This window comes from Leopardus geoffroyi, chromosome D1, assembly GCF_018350155.1.
Source record: "Leopardus geoffroyi isolate Oge1 chromosome D1, O.geoffroyi_Oge1_pat1.0, whole genome shotgun sequence".
NCBI classification, from domain to species: domain Eukaryota; kingdom Metazoa; phylum Chordata; class Mammalia; order Carnivora; family Felidae; genus Leopardus; species Leopardus geoffroyi.
Window position 1 is genome coordinate 59233360 of NC_059329.1, and position 23433 is coordinate 59256792.

General features: G+C 43.1%; 1 long non-coding RNA gene across 1 annotated transcript; it reads left to right on the top strand.

Moving 5' to 3' along the window:
• Positions 1 to 230: 230 nt before the first annotated feature.
• LOC123602410 lies at positions 231 to 12808 on the top strand. The gene is made up of 3 exons (XR_006714489.1): positions 231 to 1399; positions 7773 to 7998; positions 11763 to 12808. It is a non-coding gene; the product is annotated as an uncharacterized LOC123602410 (long non-coding RNA).
• Positions 12809 to 23433: the final 10625 nt, after the last annotated feature.

Consider the following 23433-nt stretch of genomic DNA (forward strand, 5'->3'; position numbering starts at 1 on the left):
TAAGATTGCAGTGTGGGAAAACATGTGAAGACGAGGAGAGCAACGCAAGCCCCCACCCCCACCCCCTGTTCCCTTGGGAGGATGACAATACATTTTATTCCAGTTGTTTTTATTCAAGTGAAGCCCTTGACCAAATGAATAGATTTTAGTAAATGTATGCCCTTTTAAAGCAAGCCCAAGCACAGGATTGATACTTTGTTGGCAAAAGAGTTCTAAAGGTTTTCTAAAGGTGTTTTTTAAAGCTTGGATTGTCCTTGCCTATGAATAGATGCAAAGCCTATTGATTCATGAATGCCTTTGTGGCTCACATTATCTGGAATCAGGGAAAGTGGTGGAACTTCAAAATGCAATTCTAAAATAGATAAACTGGCCAGGGTTTAAGCAGAAACTGGACTAGAGTGGCCAGATGCCCTTCCCATAGCTCTTAGGAGCATGACATGCACCAGAAAGTGAAAACGGTGATTCCGCAGGTGATCCATCATCTGTGGGAGGCCTGTACAATTTCTGGTTACTCCCCCAAGGCCTCTCCCTGGCAGAGCATTTATGGGCCAGATGATGTTGTGTGGATTATTTTACAGCACTAATGATGCATAACCAAGTATTCTATTCCAGGTACAACCTACCAACTGATCTCTACAGACAGAGTAATGCCAAAGCTGTTGACTAAGATTACCTAAGGTTTATCAAAGGAAGACGTCACTGGAACTTCATTGGAAAGAACCTTATCAAGCCTTGCTAAGTGTTCAAATGGATGACAGGTGCAGAGGCTTTCAGTCTTAGATCCTGTGTTCTTACTGTAAGAAAACGTACCCCACCCATTTGACAATTTCTTGCTGCGGTCTCTATTTTTCTTTTTCTCTTAAACACAGGGACCAATGCCTTGCTTGTCAGTTGAGATCCAGGGAGGTATGACAGCTTCCAGGAAATTCCTGTTTCTGAAAAGAAACCTAGTTTAGAATGAAATTGGGAGACAGCAGAGGGAACTTCCAAGCCCCACCCCTCCTTGTCAATTGCAGACCCAACAGGTGGATACTTCTTTACTATTCCCGCAGGAGGACTAAAGTTCCACCCACCTACACCACCCCGCCCACAACCGCACAGCCAATGAGAGACAGTCACAACTCAGCCAATGAAAAGCCACTATATTTCGAACTCCTCGTTTACGCCAATGGACTTTTTGCTTATAATAGCCTGCTCGGCACTCTCCCCCCTTTCCTCAATAAAAGTCCAAGTGTTCTCTGGAAAGGCGGTATATACAAAATGACCGTAAAAGGTGGGATGCTGAAGAAAAAGGCTCACAAGTGCGGCTTGACGGGAAATGGTTTATTAAAGGGACTTACGGACAGAAGTGTGTCTTGCGGAGGGGCAAAACTAGTAGATCTCTGCAGTCCCATCTCCGGTAAGACCTGCTTTTGTAGCCCTAGAGTTTGGGGAGTACGTGCTAGTAGACCACCCAGGAGGAAATGTTTGAGAATAGTTGTGTCATAGTTATATCTCCAAGAGCAGATCAAGGACGTTATGCCCCAAGGGCGTACTTAAGGGTGTGGTTGGATGAAAAGAAAGAATTTGTGTGTGGGGTGGGGGCTATACTTAAGGCTTCAGGTCACTGTGAAGTCATCATGGCGGACTTGTCCAAGATGGTGTTAGTCTGGTTCACACAGTGTTCCTCTCCTTTGTTCTGCAGACTAGGCCATGGTTTTGCTACAGCTTGCTTGTCCCAGATTACGGTTCTCTGCTATTCCTGAGTAAACCCATTTTTTCTAGTAAAATAATTGGCAGTTTTACTTTTAAGGTTAACACGTAGCAGCAGGCTGATCCTCTGCTCTAACCCCTGACCTGTGGCTAAATGGATATTTATATAGAAAACAATAAAATTTGACTCCTCCTTCAACCATAGTTCAGAATCCGTTCTAGGTAGGTTGTTGATGTGTATGTGACAAATAACAAGCATCCTAGAAGATAATGTGGGGAAGGAAAAATTCTTCCTCGAGCCTTCAGGGTCTTCCAGCTGGACTGAGAATTAAATTTACCTGAGACAGATTAACAGAAAAAGCAAACAAACAACCCAGTTTTATTATGTGCACACAGAGGCCCAATGATAGCATTGAGACCTAAAGGAATGACAGAGGCCGGCAGTTTTTATACTTTTTAGACAAAAAGACGGTACATTTGTGAGGAATTGACAGGATAAAAAAAACAGATGTTTGGGATTTTTAGTTTGTAAAGAATTCTAAGTGGAATTTAGGCTGAAGTAGTAGATTAGAAAAAAAAATAACACAATTTGCTTTGACAGCTTTCTGTCGCTGGGGGCACCTGGGTGGCTCAGTCGGTTAAGTGTCTGACTCCTGGTCTTGGCTCAGCTCATGATCTCACAGCTCATGGGTTTGAGCCCCGAGTTGAGCTCTCACAGCTCAGAATCTGGAGCCTGCTTCGGATTCTGTCTCTGAGTTTCTCTGCCCTTCCCCTGCTCGTGCGTGTGCACATGCGCACATTCTCACTCTCTCTCTCTCAAATATAAATAAACATTAAAAAAAATCAAAGTTCCCATCTCTGGTGATAAGGATGTCTTTATATTTTGTACAGAGAAGATACCTTTTCTTTGGGAGGTTTATTTCCTGCTTTCAGGGGCACAGAGGAGGGTCTGAGTGTCCTTATGATGCAGGGAAACAAAGGCAAGAGAAACGTAGCTGAAATTAAATCTCCTTCCAGTTTGCAGCCCACTGATAGATACCTGAAACATGCAGAGTGTGACCTTCCTCAAGCAACTCATGGCTGCCTTATTTCCTTAATGTTTTTTAGTAAAGACTAAAAGTAACCTTATCTTAACAATAACTAGCCCCTCAAGGTCCCGAAAGCCTTGCTTCCAAATTCGTTAGAGACTTATGCTATCCCTAACCCCCACTAGCTTAAAATATGTAATCAGTCACTTTTCACAACCCCAGTGCAGCGCTTTCTGCCCATGGGTCCTGTCCCTGTGCTTTAATAAAATCACATTTTTGTACCAAAGATGTCTCCAGAATTCTTTCTTAACCGTTCAAGAACCTCATCACTCACCCCAGCTGTTTCTTAAGTGACTTTTATTTAAAATAATCACTATGTCATGGGGCGCCTGGGTGGCTGAGTTGGTTAAGCATGTGACTCTTAATTTTGGCTCAGGTCATGATCTCACAGTTTGTGGGATTGAGCTGAGTGTCAGGCTCTGTGCTGATGGCGTGGAGCCTGCTTGGAACTTTTTTTCTCTCTTTCTGCCCCTCCCTACCTCAAAATAAATAAATAAACATTAAAAATGTATAATTTTAAAATAATCACTATGCCAAACTGGCATATTTTGGGGCAGCCTGCCCTTGGCCCCTATGATAACATTGGCAAAATTCTTGGTCTCGGGGTAGAGAAAATTTTCTTAAACTGGGCATAATAAACCCCAATCATAAAATACTGAATAGGGGCACCTGGGTGGCTCAGTCAGTTAAGCATCTGACACTTTGGCTCAGGTCATGATCTCACAGTTCGTGGGTTCGAGCCCTGCATTGGGCTCTGCTGACAGCCCAAAGCCTGGAGCCTGCTTCAGATTCCCTCTGCCCTTCCCCCCTCGACTGTGTCTACCTCTCTGTCAAAGTAAATAAACATTAAAAAAAATTAAAAAAACTGAATAAGTTGGACTACATTAAATGAATGATTTTTTTCCATTAAAAAAAAAATACCATTCAGAGTGGAAAAGTAAGCCACAGGTAATGTTTGCAGCATGTATAGTCAACAAAGGGTTTGCTTCAGGAATGTATAAAGAATTAATGAATTGGGGCGCCTGGGTGGCTCAGTTGGTTAAGCATCCGACTTCTGCTCAGGTCGTGATCTCACCATTTGTGAGTTCAAGCCCCGTGTCTCTGTGCTGACAGCTCAGAGCCTGGAGCCTGCTTCAGATTCTGTGTCTCCCTCTCTCTCTCTGCCCCTCCCCACCTCATGCTCTGTCTCTCTTTCTCTCAAAAATAAATAAACATTAAAAATTTTTTTTAACTTAATTGCATAACCCCTCCCAAGAGTTCACCACCATCACCCCTTCTCTGATATGTTCTCTTGTTTCTTGCCTCTGTTTTATTTATTGACAACCATTTGCATAACCTTAGTGCCTCGACTGTAAATTTGGAAAATGACAGAGCTCACCTCATGGGGTTATTATGAAGGGCTAAATGAGGAAACGTCTACAGTGCTTACAACAATGAATGCCTGACACACAGTAAGCACCCAGTACATTTAAGCTTATTGTTATTACTACAATTTATGTTTTGTGTGTTTTTTGGTCTTACTTAAGAAATGTTTCCCCAGTTAGTGTTATCTTCTTTTTTTTTTTTTTTTTTTTTAATTTTTTTTTTCAACGTTTATTTATTTTTGGGACAGAGAGAGACAGAGCATGAACGGGGGAGGGGCAGAGAGAGAGGGAGACACAGAATCGGAAACAGGCTCCAGGCTCTGAGCCATCAGCCCAGAGCCGGACGCGGGGCTCGAACTCACAGACCGCGAGATCGTGACCTGGCTGAAGTCGGACGCTTAACCGACTGCGCCACCCAGGCGCCCCAGTGTTATCTTCTTCTAGGCACCTTGTAAGGCCCCTTTTGAAGGTAGATGTGGCCCGTGGCTTCACTTGATCTGCGTACTGGGGCAGAAGTGATGAGGTGTAGGGATGCAGCCACCTCTCGGCGCTCCCCATTCCCGGCCCTGTCACCGTGAGCATGTTCTGTGATGGGGCCTTCAGCATCCTGCTTCGTTGAGTGACGATGAGCAGAGCCCCATTGTGGCCTGAGTATGAACAAGAAATAAGTTGAGGTATGAACAAGAAATAAGCCCTTGCCTGTTCTATTTTTTTTTGTAAGAGAGAACTTCTTGCTCCGGGGTTAAAAAAAAATATCCTTCCTCATTTTTTTTTTTTTTTTTTTGTAATTTAGATGTTTATGTTTCACATTTAGGTCTTTAGTTTCTTGGAGATTATTTTATTTAGTAAAAAAATTTTTTTTAATGTTTATTTACTTTTGAGAGAGAGAGAGAGAGAGAGAGAGAGAGAGAGAGACAGAGTGCGAGCTGGGGAGGGGCAGAGAGAGAGGGAGACACAGAATCCGAAGCAGGCTCCAGGCTCTGAGCTGTCAGCACTGAGCCTGACGCAGGGCTCAAACTCATGCTATGAAATCATGACCTGGGCCGAAGTCAGACACTTAACTGACTGAGCCACCCAGGTGCCCCAAGATTATTATTTTTTTTTAAGATTTTATTTTTAAGCAATCTCTAACACCCAACGTGGGGTTTGAACTTACAACAGCAAGACCAAGAGTCACATACCCCGTTGACGGAGCCTGCCAGGCACCCCAAGATTATTTTTATGTATGGTGCCGTGTGATGTGGAAATGTCAGAGTTCAGAGCTGATGGCCAAGAAAGAATTCTTGAAAGATCTTCCATGCAAAAAGGTGGTTTTACCAAAGCACAGGGACAGGACTTGTGGGCAGAAAGAACTGCCCTGGGGTTGTGACAGGTGATTGATTATATACCTTCAAGTTGGGAGGGCATTAGGGATAGCATACGTCTTCTAAGGAATTTTGGAAGCGAGGTTGAGGGGGCTAGCTGGTGTTAGGAAAAGGTCATTTATTCCTGTCTAGTAAAACCTCATTCATGAGACCCTTCACATGTATATCAGGGGGCCATAAGCTTGGAGGATGATTGCCAACATATATTTTGGAGGTAGAGATAAAGGAAGTTTCCAAAGGAATTTTTATATGTTCAAGTAGACTTACAGGATCCTGGGGGGGGGGGGGAGGGGGCGGTGGGCTAAGATTGCCTTTTGTCCTTAGCAAAGTGTCATCATTGAGGCAGCTGGGTTCCTAGAGGAAGGTCTCTCTGTCGGTCTCAAGGAATTGTCAGTGGACTATAAGTTTTAAGATATTTTCCTTTTGCCTTTGTTTCCCACATCACTCTGTAGGAATCAAATTCAATGTTTTTTAATGTGGAAAGCCACCGGTCCCAATACCACTCATTGAGGTGTCCTTTCCCCTGACTTGTGGCCCCACCTGTCACATCCAGAGTGCATGTACTTGCACAGGTCTTGACTCTGTTCTCTCCCATGATCTTCTTGGCTATTATTATACCATTTTACCATATGGTTTTACTTATTTCTTTGTAATATGTCTCACTAGCTGGTAGGCAAAGGGCAAGGTAGTCTTCAGGCATGGAGAGTGGGAAATGAAGAGTGAATTAAGCCCTCTGCCTCTTAGCCAAACCCACCTTTGGTGAGTAGAGCGCCACACTCTGGGCCTCGACTTCCTGGCTGTTTGCACACCAGAACGTGCCTGTCCATTTCCTTGGAGATAATCAGCGTGAGAAGCAAGCAGTAGTTTCGGGAGCTGTTATTAGAGTTAACTGACAGGGCTGGGTAACAGCTTGGATTTCTGGTGGGATAGTGTAGGGAGAGGGATTTCTCTGAGACATGTATTTCTGGCTCAATCAATCAAGGATGCAAGGATATCTGTGAGATGTATAAGTCATGAACCTTCTGAACTGTGAAAATGCAGGTGTCAAATCTAATGCCTGGAGAGTATTTCTTGAGCAAATAATACAACCTGTAGAAATAACTAGTCATGGAAAAGCATGGTGTGATTATAAATGATTTATTCCATTAGATGATAACATTCATCACAATCAAAATCCTGCTGACAGTACATAAAAATATTGCTTTTTAATCATCATGAAGTGTCAAGAGACTAGTAAATTGGAAGACAAAGTACACACTTTTGCAGTCAGGGCCAGTAGCTCCCTTAGATGTCTTGGGGGACGTGAGCATTAGTGCAGGCCGCAGAAATAATCCTGTGTTCCCACCCTTCCCAATACTGATGCTGGCCAGCCAGCCAGTCAACTCCCTGCCCCTGTGCTTCCCTCCCATACCCCCTTCACAAACCCCGTGCCTAACGAGGCGCCAGGCTGGGGAGGGTTGCATAGGTCAGCAGGGAAGGGCAGCAGGATGAGGGAGCTAGGCATTAGCAAGAGGAAAGAGCTTTCTCTTATTCCTGCAGATGGGAGGAGAAGGAAAGGTTTCTCTATGGGATTCCTCAATATTTGGGCCCCTCAAACTTTTTGAGCTTCAACCTGGAGTCAGAAAACCAAGAGGATAGGCTCTCAGGGCTGTACTTGGCCGGCAGTTAGACTTCTCTTGCCTTTCAGGGATTGCTGAAGTCTCAGGAGAGCTCAGACTGTGAGGACAGATGCTTTAGTTCTCTGAATTTAAGGTCACCTCAAGTAGACTGGGCTTTCAGGCCTGAGGGTCTCCTCAGCCCCTCCCACCACCACTCAGGCTTCTGTGCTCTAAGCTACAGGGGCCTCGTAAGAGAGGCCTTTCCTACCTGAGGCCTACAGCTCCCTGGCCACCATGGAGCTCAGTTCATGGGGTTCCTCCATGCTTGTCTTTGTCCAACCAGGAAGGTTTCTGGGTCTCGACCTCATGGAAATTCATCCTTCGCAGTAACATATCTTCACTAACCATTGTTAACTGGAGTTCTGACTCTTAGTGGGATCTGGCTTCCTCTCTTGGGGTTCTCAGCCTGCCTGAATCTGGATGAATATCAACCACTGGACCCAAGATGGTGGGTGGCAGCTTCCCTCTGCTGGATTGTTTCCCTGGCTGTCCTGTTTTCATTAGGCTTGACCCAAATTCAAAAGTCCTCTGTGTAAAAGCTCAAAGTTTCCTGGTAATCGCTCTTTGTGGTCCCATTCCAACCCCAGACATTTCTCTTGTTTCTAGCACCCTTTCAGAGCAAAATTTGCTTGAAACTTGCTGGCTACTCAGTTCCTCTGCAGCGCAGATCCACTTCAGGCTGGACCCTGTCATCTCAACAGCATTCACTAGAGCCCTGATTCATGCCAGGCATTAATGACAGATGGGATGGAGAGACAAAGTCTCTGTCACTAAAGAGATCACCTGACTATAAACAAATGATTATCAAAGAGATGGTGGGTGTATGGCTAAGGTACGTTACAAGGTTCTCCATGGAGAAAAAGATGGTATTTGTTAAGCAATGCCTATGTGTCAGGCAGTAAATTATAAACTTCTCTCTTCTAATTCTCACAGAAATACTACTGAGGTATTTATTGTTTGTATTTTCTTTTTTTTTTTTATTTTTTTTATTTATTTATTTTTTTTTTTCAACGTTTATTTATTTTTGGGACAGAGAGAGACAGAGCATGAACGGGGGAGGGGCAGAGAGAGAGGGAGACACAGAATCGGAAACAGGCTCCAGGCTCTGAGCCATCAGCCCAGAGCCCGACGCGGGGCTCGAACTCACGGACCGCGAGATCGTGACCTGGCTGAAGTCGGACGCTTAACCGACTGCGCCACCCAGGCGCCCCTGTATTTTCATTTTATAAATGAGGTAATTGAGACCGAGATTACTCATGTAACTTGCTCGAAATCACAGAACTAGTGGTGGTTGAGCCTGAATTACTACCATCGAGGTCGAGGTTGTTGACCCGAACCCTGAGGCAGGAAGCATGATACAATGTTTAATTTTTGCCTGAAAATGTTGAGGAAGGCCTAACACTGGAAGTGATGTTAGAGTGAGGTCTTTTAAAGATATTTAGTGTACTAAATTGATAGTGTCTTAGATTGGGTGAAATAGGATACGAAATGAAAGAGACTTCAGGCCAGGGGCACTTGAGTGGCTCAGTTGCTTAAGCATCCAACTCTTGATTTCAGCTCAGGTCGTGATCTCACAAACTGAGATTGAGCCCCGGGTCAGGCTTTGCCCTGCCAGGATGGAGCTTGCTTGGGATTCTCTCTCTCCCTCTCTCTCCGCCCCTCCCCACTTGTGTGCATGTTCTTGCTCACAAAATAAATGTACAAACATCAAACACAACGACAACAACAACAAAACAAAGAGGCCTCAAGCCAGAAGGAACGATGGGTGTAAATGCACAGAAACCTGAGAGTCAGGACTCCTCGGAAAGGGTTGGGTAGAGTGGAGCCTGTCCCTGGTAGCACTTCTCTCACAGGGCTGGAGAGAGAACACCCTTCTCTACACTCCTCATTCCTCTTCCAGCCATTACTGATATGCCACCACTGAGGTTTGTGTCCTCTGGTTTTACCACCTCTGACCTTCGTCACGCCAGGCATCATCCTGTGTATATGGTCCACCCTGAGGCCCACTCATGCAAACCCTTTCAGATTTTTTTTTTATATATTTTTTTTTCAACGTTTATTTATTTTTGGGACAGAGAGAGACAGAACATGAACGGGGGAGGGGCAGAGAGAGAGGGAGACAGAATCAGAAACAGGCTCCAGGCTCTGAGCCATCAGCCCAGAGCCTGACGCGGGGCTCGAACTCACGGACTGCGAGATCGTGACCTGGCCGAAGTCGGACGCTTAACCGACTGCGCCACCCAGGCGCCCCCCCTTTCAGATTTTTTATCCCCTCAGCTCCAACACCATTCAGCTACTCTTCAATCTAGACGACCACTTCTAGGAAATGTCCTCCAACCTACTCAGCGTCTGCAGACTCTCTGCACTGGAAATCTCAAGGCCCACCATCCTCTTTTCTGACTCCTCAGCCCACCAGCTTTTAGTCCCTTCCTGCTAGAGCCCCTAGAACTTACACTTATAGAGAGCACCAGTTCTCCAACCTCCCTCACTTACCAGGACACCCAACTCAGTTCAGGCACCTGGATATTTGCTAAGATTACTGCAGCAGCCACGCCATTCCACTTGAAACCACGTCTCCCGACTCCCCTGACCTTTTCCATGGCCACACAATCTGGTATTTTCCATGCCTGATACTCCCTGGTGAGCCTTCTGCACAGCAGAGAGGCTGGGAGCTTGGCTGGACTAGAAACTGCCTGAGCTGCTTTCTCTTCCAGGATGTCAGCCCCGTCTTTTTAGGAACTTTATACTCTTCAACAGTTGGTCAGAGGCCCTGTTGTGGCTTCTGGCATCAGAACACCCCCTCTTCTATTTCATGATGGCCCCACTACTCCCACCTGGGACACCATCCCAGACTCACCTGAGCTACCAGAGAAACAGCTGAAATTATGGTCATTTAAAAAAATTGTTCAAAGTTAATATTGTTAAGGTTAATATTTAATTGTATTTTTATTTATCTTTTTTTCATGTTGACATCCTAAGACACCTCATAACTGGGAATCAGTGCTTCATCCTCACATGGATGAAAAACATATTCTTTATTTTTTTTATTTTTTATTTTTTAAAAAATTTTTTTGTTAATGTTTATTTGTTTTTGAGACAGAGAGAGACAGAGCATGAGAGGGGAGGGCCAGAGAGAAAGGGAGACACAGAATCCCGAGCAGGCTCCAGGCTCTGAGCTGTCAGCACAGAGCCCGACGCAGGGCTCGAACTCATGGACTGTGATATCATGACCTGAGCTGAAGTCGGACGCTTAACCGACTGAGCCACCCAGGTGCCCCGAAAAACATATTCTTTAACAGAAATTCCTAAGAAGGTTCTGATGTCAAAGAAAGAGCCCTTTCCATTAAAATAAAGTGCATGAGCAGCTATTTGTTGAAAGACGTAAGGTAAATTGCCCAAAATGTGTATTTTCTCTTCCACTGTAATGAAACTTGGTGCAGAGCCCCTGTAAACTGTAACATTTGTCTAGATTGAGAAGCTGAAGAGCTCTTGTCAAATGATAATGGAACGTGTTGAACTGAAAGTTATGTGCATTTTGATGGAATTCTACAGTGCTGCTAAATTCTGTTGCAACGTGCCCAGTGTCAGTCACCGGGCCTGTTCTGGGGAAATCACTGCATTGCTTATACTGGCTTTTTTTTTCCTTCTTCTTCCATTTTTCCTTTTGGTTTTATTTCATTTATTTTTAAGAAGATTTTATTTTTTTTTTTAAATTTTTTTTTTTCAACGTTTATTTATTTTTGGGACAGAGAGAGACAGAGCATGAATGGGGGAGGTGCAGAGAGAGAGGGAGACACAGAATCGGAAACAGGCTCCAGGCTCCGAGCCATCAGCCCAGAGCCCGACGCGGGGCTCGAACTCACGGACCGCGAGATCGTGACCTGGCTGAAGTCGGACGCCCAACCGACTGCGCCACCCAGGCGCCCCAAGAAGATTTTATTTTTAAGTAATCTCTACCCCCAGTGTGGGGCTCGAACTCACAACCCCTGAGATCAAGAGTCACCTGCTCCACTGACTGAGCCAAGCCAGGCACCCCTTATGTTTGGTTTTAAAGTTTTATTTTGCTACCAGTTTTTCTTATAACAGCCGGAATGACTTTCCCTCCATTTCTTCAGTACAGCCCACACACATCATCAAGTGTGTAGTCAACCATGTCCATGCATAGAGCATAACATGGACCTCTTGCTTAGCATAAAATTTCATACATTCCGCCAGCTCATATATGCAACATGCATAACAAATACATACTAACTTACCTATGGAGAATTAAATTGTATAGCTTTTATTTAGCTTTAGGATTAAAAAATTCTTCCCGGGTGCATGGGTGGCTCAGTCAGTTGAGCGTCCAACTCTTGGTTTCAGCTTGGGTCATGGTCCCAGGGTTGTGGGATCAAGCCCTACGTCAGGTTCCATGCTGGGCATGGAGCCTACTGCAGGTTCTCTCCCTCTCCCTCCCTCTCTCTCTTTTTCTCTCTCCCTCCCTCCCCCCCCCCGCCCCTCTGTGCACACGTGCTCTCTCTCTCTTAAAAAAAAAAAAAATTCTTCCTACTTAGGATCCACAGTCTCTAACAGACCCCTGTTATGCCTCCCTTCCAGGAACATTTTGTCCCATGAGATATGAAGGGAGAGTAGCTGCTTGGAAGATGTGGGCCCAGGACTAGAAAACATTATCCATACTGTTTGGCACAAGGTTGGGATCAAAAGGTGAACTGTTACAGCTAACGCTCATATTACCTACAAGTTGAACAAGGACTACAAAGGCTCATGAGACAGGAATGCTGGCACATCTTTTCTGTGCTAATGATTCTCAACCTCCATCCTAGGATCTGGAACTCCAGACTTGCATTTGTATCTCCATCCTGGACACTTTCAGTCTCAGGTTCCATGGAAAATTTCTCAAGGGTGTGATCATTTGCTTTATGCAATTGGCCTCATGATTTAGTGCATCTAAAGAAAATCCTTTACCTTTTTTTTTTCTTTTTGGAAGATAGAAGCCACATCCCTAAGCAAGGCAAGCAAGTCAAGGAACTCTTCACATTCTGGTGTTTTCCATTTCTTCTCGTACAGAGCTTTTATTTAATAACAAAATCTTACTACCATCTTTGAATCTGTGGTCAAATTTTCTACTGTGATCTGACCCATCTTGGACAAATCTAGAGCACCACAGAGCCCAGGAGCATGGAGGGGCCCTCAGACCAGGACCGAGTATTCATGGTAAGCCTCTTTGTGGTCTTTGAATTCTCCCTGCTTTCTCTTTCTGAACTGCTTTTGTGTCAGAAGACTTTGTCCTTTCAGTCAGTGATCATAAACTGGGCTTTTCCACTTTTGATATCTTTCCTATGTGATTTGCAAAAGTTTGAGTTTTCTGTTTTTATCCATAGGCCAGATTAACCTTTCATGGGCTTTCCCCAGACCGGTTTATTTTATATTCTTTTAAAGATTTTATTTTTAAGTAATCTCTACACCCAACAAAGGGCTCTAATTCACAACCCCAAGATCAAGAGTGACACTTCCCAATGACTGAGCCAGGCAGGCACCCCTTCCTAGACTGAAGTTTAAAAAGGAATTCCCAGGGTGCCTGGGTGACTCAGACAGTTAAGCATCCAACTTCAGCTCAGGTCATGATCTTGTGGTTTGTGAGCTCGAGCCCTGCATCAGGCACTGTGGTGACAGCTCAGAGCCTGGATCCTGCTTCAGATTCTGTCTCCCTCTCTTTCTTCCCCTCCCCTGCTCGCACTCTGTCTCTTTCTGAAAAAGACAGTGGCCTTTTGTAGCAACGTGGATGGAACTGGAGAGGGTTATGCTAAGTGAAATAAGCCATACAGAGAAAGACAGATACCATATGTTTTCACTCTTATGTGGATCCTGAGAAACTTAACAGAAGACCATGGGGGAGGGGAAGGAAAAAAAAAATTAGAGAGGGAGAGAGCTAAACCATAAGAGACTCTTAAAGACTGAGAATAAACTGAGGTTGATGGGGGGTGGGAGATGGGTATTGAGGAGGACACCTGTTGGGATGAGCATTGGTTGTTGTATGGAAACCAATGTGACAATAAATTTCATATTAAAAAATAAAATTATAGTAATTGACATTATAAAAAATAAATCAATTAATTAATAAAATGAATTCCCACCTCTGTACATTTCATGTTAGACCACATGTTCCTTTTTTTTTTTTTTAAATGTTTATTTATTTTTGAGAGACAGGGAGAGACAGAGTGCGAGCTGGGGGGTGGGGGGGCGGGCAAAGAGAGAGAGAGAAAGAGACACAGAATCCAAAGCAGGCCCCAGGCTCCAAGCTGTCAGCACAGAGCTCAACATGGGGCTCGAACCCACAAACTGTGAGATCATGACCTAAGCTGAAGTTGGACACTCAACTGACTGAGCCATCCAGGTGCCCCAAGACCACATGTTCCTGATTGTCAAGTTAATTTAAAATAAAGTGATTGGTGTACCAGAGATAACTTGAAATTAGAATTTCTCCTTGATGCTTCCTTAGACTATGATGTCCTGAAATATGCAATAATCTACTTACTCCTTAACATTAGGAATAGGTATCCCAGCCAATAGAAAACCCGTATCTGCCTGTTGGCTCAGTGTCATGAGGAGACCAAAATGATGACTGAGCAATCTCAGCAGTGTGAGACCATGACTGTATTCCTTGTTGGAAGTGTCTTTTCACTTAGGAATTAAAACTTCTAAACCTGCCAACACTAAGATTGTGAGAACAAGGAGCAAATATTCTTTAACTGGATTGTAGATGTACTCGTAAGAGGGACTGTTCCTATCCATGTGTGTCTTAGCTATGGAGTAAACAACATCAAATATTGGTTGATGGTTTTAAACATGTGCTGCTCCTGGAGGATAGCTTCCCAGCTTGTTAGGGTGCCATATTCCTACTGCCACCATAACTGAGCCTTCAGTAAGTTCATTCCACTGTTCTTTAAGGCCAGCTGTGTCTGGGTAATAATGTATATCCAAAACCAATAAATTCCATGGTATGAGCCAATTGCCACATCCTTTTCACTATAAAATTAGTTTCTTGGTCAGAATTTATGTCATATGGGGATTTCTTGGTGGTATTTTATGAAATATTCTTTGTAGGTCTTTGATGATTCTGATGAAAGCATTTGAGGCATGGGAAGAAAATCTGGAAATATATCTATTCCCAGGAGGACACTTTTCTGTCCTCAATGAAGGAAGTGCTTCTATGAAGTAAATTTAACATCGTTTGACTGGCTGGTCTCCCCAGGGAATGGTGCTATATTGGGGACTCATTGTTGGCTTCTACTCATGAGTGGTGATGGCCAAATTAACTTTGGTGAGGGGAATTTATGCTATTAAGCTTATGCATAGCTTCTGTCTCTGTCACCATGCCACTCTTGTACCTGACCATTGGGCAATCAGTGGGGTGGATGGGGAAAAAGGCTAACTGACATCTACATGACCAGTCATCTTGTCCACCCATTATTGTCCACCTATTATGTCCACCTATTGAGTGACTTATCTACAGTATGTGCCTCCTATTGGGCATTTTTGTGAGACATGATTGTCTTCATACTCTGTGCCCATTCCAGGAAGTCCATCTACATATCTCCTCTCCAGACCATTCTTTTCATAAGGCCATAGAGGCCATAGAGCGGATTAAATAAGAGACAATAAAAGAAGGGATCAGGCAACCAGTGGAGGGATTCAGCCAATGGCCAAGTATGTCTACTTCATATATATATATATATATATATATATATATATATATATATACACACACATACACACACTAGTATATATATACACTCTGATTCTAACCTGGGTGGTATTTTGTACCCCAAATGAATAGCCTCAACTAAGAAACAGTATCTACTGGCTCCCTCCCACTGCATTGTTATTTTAAAAATTGGATGTAAGTCTTTCTAGGGGTCCCTTCAAGGGACCCAGCCTTCCCCTTAATTGAGGGGCTCTAGGCTTGTGATCTGGCTTTGTTTGATAATTGGATATGAGGCAGTATAGTCCCACTGTGGCAACTTGAGTCAGGCTTCTGTTTTCCAAATATATAGCTATAGCTACACCTTCGTAGACTGCCCATCTGTTCATTCCTAAGAACCCCGTGATCATTTAGCTGCCACCACAGATCTCTGAAAGTGCAAACACTCTTAAGAGCCTTTCTGTTCCTGCAGCCTATTGTGGTAATTCACCCAACCTGACCTTGAAGTTAAGAGCCACCACCTGGCCTTTGGAAATCCAGAATTCTAGTCCCACTGAAATCAGAAAGTCCAGTTCTAAGGTGGTATCTCCCCCACTACCATCTTTGGCCTTGCTTTTCAGGGTACTTCCATCACCTGTGCGTAGCTGATGCTGTGGTAATGGAGCAGCCTGTGGACCTTGCCAGGGTTACAGATGAGGGTGGCTGAGATTACACATCTAGGTACACTCCCAAGATTCCCGTTACCCTGAGCTCTTGGACCTTTGATACCTTAACCTCATTGACTCTAGGCCAGCACTGAGTCCAGGCTTCAATAAACCAGCCAACATGCTGTTAAAACCACTTGTGGGTACTCAAGTTAAAGAGTATAGCCTAAATCCACATTAGTAATTCACAAGTTTATGCCTGTTCATACTCACATTTCACCTCTTTGGTCTGCATGCACTTAACTTTGAATCCACTTCTATACATGCTTTCCAGCTTTTCCAGATTTTTTTTTTTCAACGTTTATTTATTTTTGGGACAGAGAGAGACAGAGCATGAACGGGGGAGGGGCAGAGAGAGAGGGAGACACAGAATCGGAAACAGGCTCCAGGCTCTGAGCCATCAGCCCAGAGCCTGACGCGGGGCTCGAACTCACGGACCGCGAGATCGTGACCTGGCTGAAGTCGGACGCTTAACTGACCGTGCCACCCAGGCGCCCCGCTTTTCCAGATTTAAAGCAACCATCCCTACTCATTCTGACCTACATACAGGCTAACCACTAGAAGAGAAATCAATTTTAGAACTTTCAAAATAACAGAGGGTAAATTGGGATTTTTTTTTTTTAACCCATCTAAAATGCTATTGGACAGGACACTTCTCTTTTGGCTCACGTTGATCCCTTCTTGTAGAAATCCTCCCATTTCTTTCTGACTCTCAAATCTTTCACGGTTATATTGAGGAACTCTCTCTTCCCCTTAAATATAGAAACAAGAGTGCCCCAGAAGAGTTAATGCTTTAAAACAGAACATAATGAATCAGAGTAGAACATAGAAAATCAGGGGTGCCTGAGTGGCTCAGTCGTTAAGCATCTGCCTCTTGATTTTGGCTCAGGTCATGATCTCAAAGTCGCGAGATGGAGCCCAAGTTGGGCTCTGTGCTGAGTGTGGAGCCTGCTTGGGATTCTCTCTCTCCCTCTGCTCTTCCCCTGCTCACACACGTGCGCATGCATGCCCATGGTCTCACTCTCAAAATGAATAAACTTTAAAAAAAAAAAAAAAAAGAAACCTAGAAAATCATTCTAAGTGGGTACCCAGGTTGGCAGGACTTCACTTTGTTTCTATCTCTGGTTCTTAACCTTGTTTTGATAACAAATCACTTTGAGAGTCTGGTAAAATCTGTGAGTCCCCTCTAGAGAAAATGTTTGTAGACATAAAATACACATTCAGTTTTCAGGTATTCAAGAATATCCAGTTATTGATAAACCCATAGTTAAGAACCCATACCTTTCGGGACTAGGTCAATGTATTTAAAATATCTAAAGAAAGTGTTCATCAGAAGGGGAATTAATGGTTAGGCATGAATATAGAAAAAAGAGAACCAAAAAGACAGACCCTATAGTGTCCTTCCAAATATCCTCCATGGAAGAGAGGACTGTGGACCAAAAAATCCATCAAATGTTCTGGTCCTGAGAGCAAGATGAGAGTGTCATTCTAACTTAATCTGAAGCTATTAACCACTCAAATGAACAAATGCCCTTATTTTGATCGAATACACACCAAACTTCTGATTATAATTTGACTCCTTGAGTAGCTTGCCTACAGGGCAAAAGTGCTCTGACCAGAGAATGTGAGTAACTAGTCCCCTCTGCAGAAAGAGTTCCAGAGTAAATTAACAAGCCAGTAGTCTGTTTTTTAAATATGGCATTCTCTATGAGAATGGTTAATAAGAGTCTACGTATAAAAGATGATCCTAGGCTTCTGAACTTGTGTGACAAGGGTAAATACCTCTAAGAAAGATTAATCTAGGTTTCTAAGCTTGCAAGGCAGAGAGAATGTGATAAATTTGCCAACTATCTCATTTAAATTTCTCAAATGCGTTGTCTTAGGACAGAGTCTGCCAGAGTTGCTGACTTTATTAATTTTTTTCTGGCTTAAGTGAGAAGAGTCAGATGTAGAATTTTGAGACTCTTCTGCAGAACAAAGGGATTTAGGTTATTTATATACCTTTAAGGAGTTACAGACACGAGTTACAATCATGTGGTTTCCCATGACAACCAATTATTATGCAAACCTTTGGGATTCAAGGTTTCCTACCACAGGAAATAATACTAAATTTTTGAAATCTCAATGTTTTTAAGGAGACTTCAGATAACCTTACAAAGTCGCTTTTTCAAAAGGCTATAAAATATTGAATAGGATGACTACAAATAAAAATCCTCACATGGGTAGTCTCATCTATAGTCTTGTGACTGTTCTCAGCCTTCATCTTCTAACAAGCTCTTGAGAATGGTTTCATTGCTCTGACTCTCATCTCTGTCTTACACTGTAATAAGACTTCTCTCTCCAGAGTTTCTTTTTACACACAATTAATAGATAGGAAGTCTGCAGTTTTTGACTTCAGGCAAGATTTTAATAGCCAGAACTCAGTGGAAAATGCAAGATTTGTAGAAACCTAGGAATTAGTACATCAAATGTGAACATAGTAAATTGTAAGAAAAATATTCCTATTTCACCCGCACATGAATGGTCTCTTAAATCAAGTGTAAAGTTTCAGTCTGGTCTCTAAGTCCTTAAACAAATGCTCCCCTCCCCCCATCCACCCCACTCATGTATCCACTTTCCTCTCAATCCCAGACCAGTGCCTGTTCCAGCCAAGCAAACAGTACCTCGGTGTGGGTTCCCTCTGGTGCTGACGGGAAGATTCTAGTGCAAGTCTTTTATTTGGGAGGTTCAGGAGCCACCTGCTGGGGAGTTAAGGAAGTGACACAGGGAAAGGCACCAGTTGCCACAGAGGCCAACTACAGCTTAATTCCACAAGAAGATTCTGGAAAAGGGTTCAAAGCATACCTCATAATTATCTCACTAGAGAAATAGGAGCTCTGGGGTATTTTACACCACGTCTCATCAGTCATTGGCTGATGGCTGATCTGGGGAGTGTTAATTCCCCAGCACTTCCAGCATCCTGAGTTTGTTAAACAAGGCAGCTTTCCACAGTTCTGGAACAGCCTACAAGTGCAGAAGTGCATCAGATGCAGAGATGGCAGTCTGAGGGAGATATAGGCAGGATGCTGAGAGTGTCTGCAATACCTCTTCCTGCCCTGCTGGTTTTTCTCCAAAAATTCATCTTTTCTTCCTTCAGAATTGTCTTGAAATCCTTCTCTCCCAAGATTTCTCTGAGTAACCCTAACCCAGTCTCAAGACATCTGCTAAGAGTGTATGCCTTCAACGAATGGAAGAAAACTCCTATGTGGACAAGTTTTTTTTTTTTTTTAATTTTTTAATGTTTATTAGAGACAGGCAGAAAGAGGGGGAGACACAGAGCCTGAAGCAGGCTCCAGGCTCTGAGCTGTCAGCACAGAGCCTGACACGGAGCTTGAACTCATGAGCCATGAGATCCTGACCTGAGTGGAAGTTGGATGCTTAACTGACTGAGCCACCCAGGTGCCCCAGCTCTGTGGACAAGTTAGACAAAAGTGCCCTCCTCTGAGCAGACATGGCTCCTGGGGGTCATACAAAATGGCACTTTTGAAAGCAACTCCCACAAGTAAGTGCACACAGCTTGATGGAGGGGTGAAGTGGGGACTGCTTTTGCTTACATAGTCAACCAGGTATCTTTAGGCAGTGCGCAAACTGGACAACTGTACCATGGCAGCCCTGCCTACTTCGATCACTCCTTTCATCTAGAGCCATCCAGAAATTTCACGTAGTAGAGCTTTCTAGCGGAGTTTGATCAGATATTGAGTGTGTGAACTTGGCAGCAGCTCCCCAAGCATCTATTTGTATTAATGGATGTGTTTCGTGACTAAAGGAAAGGAGGAAGTAGGTGGTCCAGAACCAACTGGCAGAAGAAACTGAGGAAAACAGAAAACTGAAAATGATGCTTATGCTACAGCTCTCCCTAGCTACTTCTCCCTGGAGGCCTACAAAATAATTCTCCACCTGACTTCCAAGGCAATGAAACAAGATCGCTGTCTAAACTTAATATGCCAAACACCCATTTTCTTTATCTTCAAAATGGTATAGGAAAGATAGGTGAGAAATTGAGAGGGAATATTCTGTCCACTGTTCAGGGCACATGGGGAAACCTAAATGAGGAGCAGTCCTGAATGTGGGTCCCCACGTGCTTTTCTCAAGTTAGTATCTGTTCACTGACTAGGCACCATGTGAAAAGTTCAATGAATTCTTTTTTAAACGTTTAAAATTACAATTTGCAACGTTATAAAAATAAATGAAATGGCACCTAAAATCTTTTTACTCTATCACAAACTATTTTAATGTCCTTGCTTTCTTCTTAGTTTCTCTGAGACGTTCCAGTGCCTACTCAAACTTATTTCTTATTTTTCGCTATCCTAAGTAATTTTTTGTAAGCATCTTGTTTATATTTACCTTTAACAAATCAGGAAGTTAATAATCGTTGGCCATCGTCCCCATTCCAAAACTTCTGAAAAGCCTTTCTGGTTTTGACTTTTGGCAGCCCCTCTTCACAAAGAGCTTTGCCTCCCTTGCCTTTTTAGCCCTAATCCAGGCAACGTCCACTCCAGGCAGGGTGAATCCGGACTTAGGCACAAGGTCGTTAAGCACTTCTGGCTCAATACTCATTGACACTTCAGGCACTACCTTGGTACTGCGTATGTGCTAAATGCCCGACTAGGCTCAGGGACTTACAAAGATGAGTGAGATAGATTCCTGTTCTCAATTATTTTCTCATCTTGAAGTCTCCGAGTGCTATTTCAGATCCACACCCATCATGCTGAACTCAATAAAACTTAATCATCAGAATGTTCCATCAGAGCCTAGACATGGGAAGTCTGAGAACCCCTGACCTTCCTCTATAAATTACCCCTCACCAAGAGCATTTATTTTAACATCTTGACTGCACAGCTTTTATTTCCAATAAAAATCTGACTAAAGGAGAAAAGAGGGGGAACTTGAATTTGGAGATGAAAGAAAGGTGGGAAAATAGAATATTACTCATTCGCTTCACTGAGCATCTGGGTCCCAACCAGTTTGACTAGGGACCGTCTGAGGGTCAGGTAACCAGCACAGCTGCTTCAGGATTCAGGGGATAATTACGTGATATCGTTGAATTTTAGAGTTTCTAAGGGAATATTCCTCACTTGGAATACTTCTTGCCAAGTATAGAATTTGGTTCTTCACTCCCATACCACCCCCTCCCAAATATGACCACTCTCCACCCCCCCTCAGTCTTCAGTTCTTCTCTCCCCTTCCCCTAAATTCTCATTTTCATAAGAGGATTTAGTTTCCCTCAACTCCAGCTTCTTATTCATAGACTCCACAAATTCTCTGATTTAGAACTGCCAGGTACCTGATTCCTTTTGCACTCTGACCCTTTATAATCTTGAGGAAAAATATACTTTCACTTTCAACATGAATTTTATGGCCATTTTTTTTTTGATCACTTGATTACTCATATCTTGCTTGTTGCTGTCTCTCCTTAACCCCCAGTGTTTTTCAGTGTAAATTAGTTTTGCTCACAAGTATGCCCATTTTGGTATATTCAGGGACATGTTATCCACTGCCTTCGTTCAGTCAAGAAATCCGGATCCCGTTCCCACCATGCTTTCTGCCTTTCTCCTCTATCTTGACCTAGTAACTGTTATTGTACTCATCACCTGAGCTTCATGGAGATTCACATGGTCAAGTGCATTTTTGTACTTGACATTTTAATCAAAGGATATCTTCCAAGGAAGAGTACCACTTGAGGGGTTCCTCAAGTCTCAGTGATGTTTGTGGGATATTTACCTCCTTCATGGAAGTCTATTCTCACCTCAGGTCAGAGGGTTGAGTCTATCATGCTCCTTAATTCATGGTAGGCCGTCCTCATTGATCCACTTGAAGACTCTCTCTTCTTTCATTTACTGATTTATTGTCTTTTATTCTCATTCCTCAGTCCCATTCTTCTAATTAAAAAAAATTTTTTTTAAGTTTATTTATTTCTTTTGAGAGAGAGAGCACAAGAGCAGGGTAGGGGCAGAGAGAGAGGACAGAGAGAATCCCAAGCAGGCTCCTCACTGCCAGCACAGAGCCCTACATGGGGCTCGAACTCATGAACTATAAGATCATGACCTGAGCCAAAATCAGAGTTAGACGCCCAACTGAGTCAGCAGGCACCCCCCCCCAACCATTCTTCTCTTTAAATGAACAACACTCTAATATATGTGATGTGTATCCTTTTATTTGTATGTTTTTTATAAAATGTATTATGTTAGATATGTGTATTTTTCATTTATATATGTGGCCAATTTAAAAACATGTAGCTTACTATTTTTTTTTTAAGTTTCATTTTTAAGGGGGTGCCTGGATGGCTCTGTTGATGAAGTGTCCAACTTTTTTGTAGGATTTTATTTACTTATTTATTTATTTGAGAGAGAGAGTGAGAGGGAGGGTTAGCGGGAGAGAGAGCATCTTAAAGCAGGCTCCATGCCAAGTGTGGAGCCTGACGTGGGGCCCGATCTCACGACCCTGAGATCATGATCTGAACTGAAATCAAGAGTCGGGTGCTTAACCGACTGAGTCACCCAGGTGCCCTGGTATCTGAGTCTTGATCTCAGTTCTGGTCTTGATCTCAGGGTTGTGAGTTCAGGCCCCGTGTTGCGCTTCACGCTGGGTGTGAAGCCTACTTACAAAAAAAAAAAAAAAAAATTTTATTTTTAAGTAATCACTACATCCAACATGGGGCTCAAGTTCATGACCCCAAGATCAAGAGTCTTATGCTATATTTTATTTTATTTTATTTTTTTTAATTTACATCCAAATTAGTTAGCATATAATGCAACAATGATTTCAGGAGTAGATTCCTTAATGCCCCTCACCCATTTAGCCCATCCAGTAACCCTCTGTTTGTTCTCCATATTTAAGAGTCTCTTCTGTTTTGTCCCCCTCCATGTTTTTATATTATTTTTGCTTCCCTTCCCTTATGATCATTTGTTTTGTGTCTTAAAGTACTCATATGAGTGAAGTCATATGATGTTTGTCTTTCCCTGACTGACTAATTTCGCTTAGCATAATACCCTCTAGTTCCATCCATGTAGTTGCAAATGGCAAAATTTCACTCTTTTTGCTTGCCGAGTAATACTCCATTGTGTATATATATACCACATCTTCTTTATCCATTCATCCATTAATGGACATTTGGGCTCTTTCCATACTTTGGCTATTGTTGATAGTGCTGCTGTAAACATTGGGGTGCATGTGTCCCTTCGAAACAGCCTACCTGTATCCCTTGGATAAATGCCTAGTAGTGCAATTGCTGGGTCATAGGGTAGTTCTGTTTTCAATTTTTTGAGGAACCTCCATACTGTTTTCCAGAGTGGCTGCACCAGCTTTGCGTTCCCACAAGCAGTGCAAAAGCAATTGTCTTTCTCCACATCCTCGCCAACATCTGTTGTTTCCTGCGTTGTTAATGTTAGCCATTCTGACAGGTGTGAGGTGGTATCTCATTGTGGTTTTGATTTGTATTTCCCTGATGATGAGTGATGAGCATTTTTTCATGTGTCAGTAGGCCATCTGGATGTCTTCTTTGGAGAAGTGTCTATTCTTGTTGTTTGCCCATTTCTTCACTGGATTATTTGTTTTTTGGGTGTTGAGTTTCATAAGTTCTCTATAGATTTTGGATATTAACCCTTTATCTGATATGTCATTTGCAAATATCTTCTCCCATTCCGTTGGTTGCCTTTTAGTTTTGCTGATTGTTTCCTTTGCTGTGCAGAAGCTTTTTATTTTGATGAGGTCCCAATAGATCATTTTTGCTTTTGTTTGCCTTGCCTCCGGAGACTTGTTGAGTAAGAGGTTGCTGTGGCCAAAGTCAAAGAGGTTTTTGCCTGCTTTCTCCTTGAGGATTTTG